Source organism: Mixophyes fleayi, chromosome 2 (assembly GCF_038048845.1).
Source record: "Mixophyes fleayi isolate aMixFle1 chromosome 2, aMixFle1.hap1, whole genome shotgun sequence".
Taxonomy (NCBI): domain Eukaryota; kingdom Metazoa; phylum Chordata; class Amphibia; order Anura; family Limnodynastidae; genus Mixophyes; species Mixophyes fleayi.
This window is the reverse complement of record NC_134403.1, coordinates 322,991,120-323,000,163: the sequence shown is the minus strand read 5'-3', so window position 1 is coordinate 323,000,163 and position 9,044 is coordinate 322,991,120. Positions and strand designations below refer to the sequence as shown.

Genomic DNA, 9,044 nt, shown 5'->3' with positions numbered 1-9,044 from the left:
TCCCTGCCTTAAATACAGACAATGACCAATCAAGAGCAGGCTCCATAAACAAACAATGGGCCCCAGCTGGTGAGAGTGCAAACTGCGCATGCGCCTGAGCAACAAAAAAAATTGGGATTTTAGAAAATAATCGGGATCCAAAACAAAAACATGCAAGGGCGGTTTGCCAAAACCAAAACCAGAACACCTCTAGTTATAACTTGTTTTTCTCTATTATGTAATATGTCAGAGAAGTACAGGCACATATACTTAGATTAGTTCTGTATTGGTAATATATAGGTTTATATTTAAGATATATATATATATATATATATATATATATATATATATATATATATATATTTGTTAATTGTTACTTTCACACCTCCTCCTGAACCAACTAGTCATGTGGGCCATCCTCATGTTGGTGGTGGTGGCGGGGGATGCGTTGTCATCCTGCTGAACAATAGGACCTGTAACATTTTTTTTAAAATGTTTTCTAGTTTCAAACATACACAGAAATATCCCAGACTACACATGGTCCGTCACTGGCCCAAAAAACACACCACTACATCAGTTTCATATGTTTTCGACTTGACATTGTTAAATCTAAAATTCTGACCCAAGTCAGCCTGTGGTGTCAAGTATATCTGGAAGCGCTTCAATCAGCTGGAGAGAATTGACACAGACCAAGTTCTGTATGCAAGGAATATTCTCTAGTTTATTGATACAAAGATACAGGTTTTTATAGGCTACTGAATAAATGAATCCTACGTCATATGCATACAATAGTTTATACCACTAGTTTATGAGAAGCGCTACTGATTAACTTTCTCACGTATTCTTGAGGTGTTTACTTTTCTCCCCCTTCTAAGGACAGATGAGCCTATTATTTCTTATCTCAAGGGGAGTTGGAGATATGCTATGTGCAACACCATGGATACAGCTCCCATACTACCAGCTGGATATGAAGCTCATTATTGTTTTCATAACTGGTTACATTCTTCAGGTGTTCTCTATTAGTTCAACTTCAAGGCCATAGGCTCACATATTGCAAAACTGCAAGTTAACAGAAAAATGAATAATCTCTTCTAGCAAATAATATTTCTATACAAGTTACAATAAAATGGCTGAACAAAGGCCTTATGAGGCCTTAACAAAAAATCATATTTAACATTTCCCATCTTTTATTCAATTTTCGACCCTTTCTCCTCCTACCTACCTAATCCTATCTATAGAACCACATTCTTAATAAGCAGGTACTTATACACATGTAGGAGGCCACATGCATAGAGTTGGTCCCCTTAGGAATCTGTCAACTCATCCCCCACTAATAAGCCTGTGATCCTCCCTGTCCTAACTTGATTTATGAGGAGATGCATTTTGGCAAATGTCCATGTCTAGAAAAGATGGTTTCTTAGAAGATGGTTTCTTAAAAGATGGTTTCTTAAAAGATAGTTAATGAGTCTATAGTAGTTCTGCAGGCCTTGCATGTCCTTTGTTCAATCTTTAGTAGTTTCTTGTTGCAAACTCTGCAGTTCTTTGGCTTTGCTAGTCCAAATAATTCATGACACTCATAGTCTGGTCAGGTTTCAGAAGTAATTTCTGTGATCATCAGAGGTTCGGGATTTTCAGTGGTTCCCTTTTTGGAGAGACAACAATCAAGTGTCAGTAACTTCTTAATCAGCCATATATTTAGTTTCATTATCACCTATACGATCAACAGGATTGCTAAACCATTTGCTACTAATGCCAATATTTCCAATATCCAACATGAATCATTACTGACAACTTTACCAATGAGGTTATGCATCTGCACAAAGACATTTTCAGAGTTTACTCTACTATGAGTGCAAATTGTTGAGCACTCCTTCCCATATGTTTCTCACAGTGGCATAGGCAATATGTCACTTAACTGTCTGTTTCATACTGGGTTAGGGAGGCCTTAATCCCTACTTCAGTCACAATTATTCTGGCAAGACATATCAATACAATGAGACAGTCATTTCTATTTATCAGAACAAGACTCCCCTGATTTGAAGACTTTGCAGTGTTATGCGTGAATCCAGGTGTCTCTTTCCTGTACTTTCACTGCCATGGGAGTCGTCAACAGGACTTGATAAGGACCCTTGTATCTGGGTTCAAGACTTCTCCTGATGTGCTTTCTCACGACCACCCAGCCCCCCAGGGTGCAGTTTATGGGTACCTGTATCAAAATTAGGGTTTGCAATGGAGGAGAATATTTGACCATGTATTTCAGTTAGTTGTTTCTATAATAAGGCAACATAATTCAACAAATCACTATATACATGGTGTAGTTGCTATGGGAAATAACAGCCTGTTCTGTTTGCTGTGCCAAACAATATCTTATATGGTGTTAAACCTGTGTCTTTCCTAGCAGTATTTTTTACTGAGTGCAGGTAAACATGAGATCCATGGCAGACCTGTTTCAGCCATTATTTTCTGCATTTTAAATTTCAGTGTACCATTAAGGCGCTCCATACATCCTGAACTTTGGGATCTGTAGGGGGTGTGATAGTTTCTGGAATCCTTGCCCCGTAAAGTGTATCCCTCTGTCACTTACAATGACCTCTGGTACACCATATCATCAGATTACCTCATTCGCAATTTTCTTGGCTAATGCTTTAGCATTTGCTTTTCTATACAGCCATGTCTCCAGCCAGTGACTAAAGAAGTTGACACAGACAAGCACATTCTCAAAGCCCGAGCATTTGGGAAGTTATAAAGTCTATCTGTATCCTCTTATAGGGATATTATGTCTGGGGTGTGCTTTTCCATAGGACAGACTTACTCGGGTTACTTTGTGCACAGACTAGGCATTCTGCCACTAACGACTGTGCTGCTTGGGCGAACCCTGGTACTATCCATAAGCTGCTAGTGAGTACAACCATAGCATCTTTTCCCAGATGCACTTTCTCGTGTGCTATATTGGCCATAATGGGATAAACTACTTTTGGCAGACACAAACGCTGACCTTTACACCACTCCTTGCACTTCTAGTGCTCCATGTATTGCCCAAGTCTTTTTCTTATTTTCTGTTGCTTGTCTTTCCATAAGTTGGAGTGTGCTCTGGTCAAACAGGGGTCAGGGGGTCACCATGTAAATAGACTCCCCTTGGGGTACTGGGGCTATGGCGGCTTCTCGTGCGGCCTGGTCTATTTCACTTAGCTTCGGGGGTAGTATCTCTGTGTGTGTCTTCATCTTCATCACTGTTTGGAGGACAGCTGGAATGCAGTGAACAATGCCCTGGTATGTTCATCATATTGACTGGTTTGCTTGCTGAACCCATAAGGTCCCTACTTTTCCATACAGGGCCATAATCATGCGCAATTACAAATGCATAACTTGAATCAGTGTAAATATTTACTCTTTGTCCTTTTGCATATATGCATGCAAGTGTCAGGGCCTTTAGTTCAGCTTCTTGTGCTGACATGTGACTCGGTAGAGTCTGTTGAATCACTATTTCTGTGTGTGTGGTTACAGCACACCCTGTATACGGGACAGGATCTATGTGATAGTGTGAACCATCTACAAAAAGAGTGATGTCTGCATCTGGTAATGGTTTATCTTTAATGTGAGATAAAACCAGAGATTCTTGTTTCATTAGTTCTATGCAATCATGTTCAGAAAAATTTTGTTTGCATTTTTTTTTTTCCTTTCTTTCTGTTCAAGCTGGAATGGAATTCCCCCAAATCCCTAGGGTAACCCCAATATATACAGGTACTTCTCCCATCTTTTGAAACTTGCTGCAATAAGGCAGCAGGATTCAACATTGTGCACTGCTTAAGTGTAACGTTACTGGGAGTAAGCAGTGCTACTTCATTAGGATAGGCTTCAGTAAGGAGCATGTGGAATCCAAGGAAAAGGTTCTTGGTTTCTGAGTTCCACAAAGTTTACACTCATTAGATGGAGTGTACAGTACAACGGTTAAGACAGATGTGGTAACTTTAATTCTTCTGGAAGAGAAACACTTAGCTTAAATAACCTGTTAATAAGCCACATCATCAGTTCTATTAGTGTATATAATAATGTGTTGGGCCACAATACTCACAAACACATTCCTGCATTGGGTGTAAACCCCTGTAGTCATGGGTTGCTCTTTTCTTTATTTGGTTGGGTTAAACTTTCATATTAGAATTTTCTAATTATGTATAATGATCTATACATTACTATGAGCCTGAGTCTGGTTCTTCCAAACTTGGCTTTCCTTTCTAGTCTAGTACACATCTACAGCGCACAGCAAAGGAAAATAACGTGCAATCTATATTCCTCCTGCTAATATCAATGAACTCCCCTCTCTGGTCTCCCTTGGACCTTTAAAAAACTTAAAATACAGTTTACTCAGATTCCCCTTGTCTGAAGGTCTTAACATATATCTGTGAACATGAGAGGCTCTGGGGCCTCTTGTGCTTCCTTTTTTTTTTTTTTTTTTTTTTTTTTCTTCTAATAAAAAAGGAAAGGGAGGAAGAAAATACACAGTGCGCTCGGCAAGTGTTATATGTCACTCATTTCACAATAGGAGGGAATGTCCTTTGTGCTGTATATCTTCATACTTAGTAAATCTGGCCGGTAACAAATGTTTTGCTTGTGCTTGGTTTCTGTAACAACGTACGATACCGTTAAGGTAACTGGGTGTCCTAGCACAATATCTATACTCTTTTCAAGCACTAAAGCAGAGTAGTATGCAAGTGACCTTAGCTTGCGACCATGTATTTGTGTCAGTACTCCTTGTACATGTGCACTGACTTCATAACAAAATAATGTGAAAGGCTTGTCATAATCTGGCAAAGCCAGTGCTGGCGCTGAAGTTATTTCAGCTTAAAATTGGTTAAACATTTGGTTCTGCTCAGAGGAGAGTATAAATGGCTTGCTATGATCCAGAAGTGCTAATGCAGGAGCACATACAATTGCTCTTAAAGTCTTAAATCTTTTTCATTTCTGTAAAAATATAGAATTCCCATCAATGCATTACCATACCCACAATAAAAAGAATTATTTACAGTATATGACAATTATAGCACAGTAAATAAGGGCAGTAAATGTCTTTACAAACACTGATTTACTCAAAACTGTAATGAGGATACAAATAAAAACCTTTTGCTTTCTGCACATACAGAAAAACCACCTAGTTCATGCATTTGCTATGCGAATAGCACATAAACTCTAATATCTCTTCCAAAACAAGGTAATCATTACTCAGAAGAGTTTACGTTATTTAAATCCTTCATTAGTTTATACTTATGTTTGTTGTGGTGCAAAGATGGTGCATTGGAAGTTAAATCAATGCAATCTGGATTGCCTAATGGGTCTTTGCAGCTGGAGACCTGTGAATAAAAAAACTTTTGCATAGAGATTAACATTTATTTACTAGGAATTACTGTAACTGTAACATGCGTGTATACTGTTATCAGGTAACCAGTGAACAGCTGCTAAAAGCTTAACTGTGACGCTATGCGTTCCATGCCTTGATTTCCTCAAAGGGGCAGTCCCTAATTTCACAAATAGAGAATGTCAAAGTGACGAGACCTGGGCGAGTGTTCAAAGCCACTCCTTTCTTATCATCTCTTAGTACAGCCCTTTTAAATGACACGCGAATTTGTGGAACTCAGAAACCAAGAACCTTTTCCTTGGATTCCACATGCTCCTTACTGAAGCCTATCCTAATGAAGTAGCACTGCTTACTCCCAGTAACGTTACACTTAAGCAGTGCACAATGTTGAATCCTGCTGCCTTATTGCAGCAAGTTTCAAAAGATGGGAGAAGTACCTGTATATATTGGGGTTACCCTAGGGATTTGGGGGAATTCCATTCCAGCTTCTTTGATCAATGTCTTATGTGACTTTTATGCTTTATACATCATACATAGGTACAAACACATGCACTCAAAATTCAATCATCTTTCAAAAATCTAATCAACAATACAATTACAGTAAACAAATTGGGTTAATACTGTATTATATTAATCAGATGATACTTGAGACTCACAAATTCGCGTGTCAGGTGCCTCAGACAGACATGAGGTGACCCAGACTAGGAAGACCAACGAGTAGAAATCTACTGACCGCGGATGTTGGGGTTCAATGTGCTGGGAAACCTCCGTTGTCTGTCTTGTAGCCTACTGGACAGCGAATCTCGGTGGGACCTCCAAGTTGTTAAATCTAAAATTCTGACCCAAGTCAGCCTGTGGTGTCAAGTATATCTGGAAGCGCTTCAATCAGCTGGAGAGAATTGACACAGACCAAGTTCTGTATGCAAGGAATATTCTCTAGTTTATTGATACAAAGATACAGGTTTTTATAGGCTACTGAATAAATGAATCCTACGTCATATGCATACAATAGTTTATACCACTAGTTTATGAGAAGCGCTACTGATTAACTTTCTCACGTATTCTTGAGGTGTTTACTTTTCTCCCCCTTCTAAGGACAGATGAGCCTATTATTTCTTATCTCAAGGGGAGTTGGAGATATGCTATGTGCAACACCATGGATACAGCTCCCATACTACCAGCTGGATATGAAGCTCATTATTGTTTTCATAACTGGTTACATTCTTCAGGTGTTCTCTATTAGTTCAACTTCAAGGCCATAGGCTCACATATTGCAAAACTGCAAGTTAACAGAAAAATGAATAATCTCTTCTAGCAAATAATATTTCTATACAAGTTACAATAAAATGGCTGAACAAAGGCCTTATGAGGCCTTAACAAAAAATCATATTTAACAACATGTAACAGTGTATCACACATCTATATCTCTCTCTCTCTCTCTCTCTCTCTCTCTCTATATATATATATATATATATATATATATATATATATATATATATATATATATACAGAGAGAGAGAGAGAGACAGAGAGACAGAGAGACAGAGAGAGAAAGAGAGAGAGATAGAGATCGATCCAAATTTCGCAAGATCTGTTATTTTACTATAAATTACATTTTGCCTCATTTTCAAATCTGAATTTGGCTTGAGAAATAGAGTCATGACTCAATTCGACTAGGTACCCCAAAATATGGATCTGTCAGATTTTCAAAATTCAAACCGGTCATCTCTATTTATAATACAATAATATATTTTGCCCTGTGACAGGCACTTCTAGGCTGATAGGGTGAACAGCCAGTTAGGGCAGTGGGTTCATCTGCTACTCCTTCTTGATTATCTAAATGGCTCCCCTCCTGTTCTTACTCTCCTCTTCCCCTATGCCTCTTACAGCAATCAAACTCAGGTGAACGAAGTGGTTTTATTAGGGACACAGGTAATACAGGTTCAGAATGCAATAACTGGTAAGGCAGTAATATAACCACAGATCTTAACAGCGGAATAGGCAATACTGTAAAGCGATGGTGAGAAGCAGTAGTCAGCGGGTTGCAGGGTGGATTCCTCTGGATTCCTCTGGAAGAGGAGGAGAGAAAACTAGCCTGTGGATTGCAGGGTTAGATACCCCTGAAAAGGTGGTGAGACGAGTAGTCTGCAGGTTGCAAGGTTAGATACCTCTGGAAAGGTGGTGAGACAAGTAGCCTGCGGGTTGCAGGGTTGGAAAACTCTGGAAAGATGGTGAGACAAGTAGCCTGCGGATTGCAGGGTTAGATACCTCTGAAAAGGTGGTGAGACGAGTAGTCTGCAGGTTGCAAGGTTAGATACCTCTGGAAAGGTGGTGAGACAAGTAGCCTGCGGATTGCAGGGTTAGATACCTCTAGAAAGATGGTGAGATGAGTAGCCTGCGGATTGCAGGGTTAGATACCTCTAGAAAGATGGTGAGACGAGTAGCCTGCGGATTGCAGGGTTTGATACAACTAGAAAGGTGGTGAGATGAGTAGCCTGCGGATTGCAGGGTTTGATACAACTAGAAAGGTGGTGAGATGAGTAGCCTGCGGTTTGCAGGGTTTAATACCTCTGGAAAGACGTGTAGCCTGTTAATGCTTAAATACTTGAGAGCAGACAGCAGGTACAGTTGGAAGTAAGCTGATCAGGTTACACTGAGAATCAATGAGCTACAGAGAGCAAAAGCACAGAGATTCACATAGGTGTATAACTCAGGAACAGGGTAGATGAAGCTGTGTCTGCGGCACTGGAATGAACAGCAAAACACAAAGACAGGTAAGTATAACCAGAAACAGGAGTCAAAGGAGAATGCTTCCTATCAGGTTGAGTGACCTGATGATCTGCAGGGCGAGGCTGTCTTTTAAGGAGTAGCAGCGGGTGTAAATCGTCATGAGAAAAAGAGCTTAGTTCAGCAGGAAGGGTAACAATTCAAGCGCTACAGTAGCCCCTTTGGTGGCATGGTGTTACTGCAGGCTATATATATCCAGAAGGTCCAGCATAGCTCCTGGCAAACAGGAGTTGCAGGAAGCAGATCGTGACACTTATGATTGATCTAAGACATAAATGGTGGCTCAGTGGCTAGCACTTCTGCCTCACAGCACTGGGGTCATGAGTTTGATTCCCAACCATGGCCTTATCTGTGTGGAGTTTGTATGTTCTCCCCGCGTTTGCGTGGGTTTCCTCCCACATTCCAAAAACATACTAGTAGGTTATTTGGCTGCTATCAAATTGGCCTTAGACTCTCTCTGTCTGTCTGTCTGTATATGTTAGGGAATTTAGATTGTAAGCTCATATGGGGCAGGGAATGATGTGAGTGAGTTCTTTGTACAGCGCTGCGGAATTAGTAGCGCTATATAAATAGCTGATGATGTTAATGATAAATAAGGCTATGCCAAGCAGTATTTTAAGAGAAAATTGAAAATTGAAAACGTCAAATGAATGAAGTGGTGACGTTATAGTAAGCTGAACTTTGAAGTGACAATTACACTCTTGCCACCATGTGCATTTTCAAGTGTACCCCAAACATACTTGCCCAAAATAGGCAAATATCTCTTTTGCGGGCACAGTTTCTTTGGACCATTAAGTGTAATTAGGCGGACTTGCACAAAAAAAGAAGCAGTGCAGTATTCATTTTTCATTTATAATTTATCATTATAAAGTGCACCAGTGCTGTGATTAAGGGACTGTGAGGGTGTGTGAATTTTGAGAACTACATT

General features: G+C 39.8%; 1 long non-coding RNA gene across 1 annotated transcript; it reads right to left on the bottom strand.

Moving 5' to 3' along the window:
- Window positions 1-673: 673 nt before the first annotated feature.
- LOC142139290 (uncharacterized) lies at window positions 674-5,585 on the bottom strand. Its single transcript, XR_012688185.1, has 2 exons — window positions 4,694-5,585; window positions 674-3,970 (listed from the first exon to the last, which is right to left on the bottom strand). It is a non-coding gene; the product is annotated as an uncharacterized LOC142139290 (long non-coding RNA).
- Between the last annotated feature and the right edge of the window lie 3,459 nt (window positions 5,586-9,044).